Source organism: Theobroma cacao, chromosome 2, assembly GCF_000208745.1.
Source record: "Theobroma cacao cultivar B97-61/B2 chromosome 2, Criollo_cocoa_genome_V2, whole genome shotgun sequence".
Classification (NCBI taxonomy): domain Eukaryota; kingdom Viridiplantae; phylum Streptophyta; class Magnoliopsida; order Malvales; family Malvaceae; genus Theobroma; species Theobroma cacao.
Window position 1 is genome coordinate 14,558,848 of NC_030851.1, and position 1,460 is coordinate 14,560,307.

The window sequence follows — 1,460 nt, forward strand, 5'->3', positions numbered from 1 at the left end:
TTGTGGCACCTGAAACAGAAACAGAAATAAGAATTGAAAAGGAAAAAAATGTAAGGAAATGACAACGAAAAATGATCAAGAACCAGAAAAAGAAAAAGATATAAAAGTTAGACAAGAAAATCATAATGTAGCAGAATCAACAGTTGAAAAAATAGATGAAAAATCTCCTGAAGACTTTGAAAGGATACTGCTTTCATATTTCATTACTGAGATACTTAAGGAAGCTGCAGCTAATCAAGCAAAAACAAAAGAAAGAATGGAACAAGAAGTTAAATCGGCTCAAAAAAAAACAAAAGAGATTACACCACTGCAAATTACGAAACAAAGGCAAATCATCAATCATTGATTCAGTCTCTAAGAAACCCTTTTAGTAGAAGAGGTAAAAAAACCATGGCAACTAAAACTACCATCCTCAGAAGAAGGAAGTCTACAAGACTGACATTGTCTACTATCAAACCATCTTCCAAAGTTAGACCTCCTCTAACCATATCCTTAATGGCTGCTTCATCATCCTCTACATTCTTTGATTCTTCCTCCTCCTCATATCTTCAACCCCTGAAGGTGCATTTTAGTACTAATGAGCCCTCACCTTCCTCAGACTTTAATAGGAATTAAGCTTCAATGGAACTCTCTTTTTCGATGATGACAAAAAGGGGGAGAAAATAAGTTGACAGATTAGGTTGCTGAGGCTGAACAACGATTATATTTTGCGTTGCTAATGAAATTGCTAAAAAAATGGTTTATATTTTGTGTTCTTTGTGTTATTGAACAATGACAAACTATATTTTATGTTGCTGATGAAATTTAAATGTTTCTACACTAATACTCTATGCTGAATGTTTTTGTTGAATATTTCTATGACGAATAGTGCTTATATTTATGGTTTATGCTAAATGTTTATATCTATGTAATTAAAAGTCAATTTTGAGAATATTGCATTTGCTTATTTAAGCAATAGCTATACATAAATATACATTAAACATATATGAAAAAGAATTTTTATGCATATATTAAGGGGGAGCAATCCCTCACTCACCTACAAACAAATATAAAATTCATATTGATGTTGCACTCTTAATCTAGGAGTGATTTGTCATCATAAAAAAAGGGAAGATTGTTGACTTCATGTGTTTTTGCTGATAATAAAGCATTCCTTATTTATTGATGTCTAATTACTTTATTTAAGTGTGCAAGACAAAGTTTAAGACCCTTAATAAATTTGATGATTAAAGGCAAGTCAAAAGTTTGCTTACTTAAAGGATGGGTTAATCAATCAAAGAAGGATAGAAGAAAAAGCTAGTGAAAACAGAACATCTGTCATGACCCGGAACTCCCATCGAGCCCCGTGACAACCGCCGCGAAGCCTCGACAACATTCTTCACCCCGAATGTCGATCGAAACCTTGCAAGGCTCTCGTATCAGTTTTCGCACTTCCCCGGTGAGCAATAGTTATCAAATAA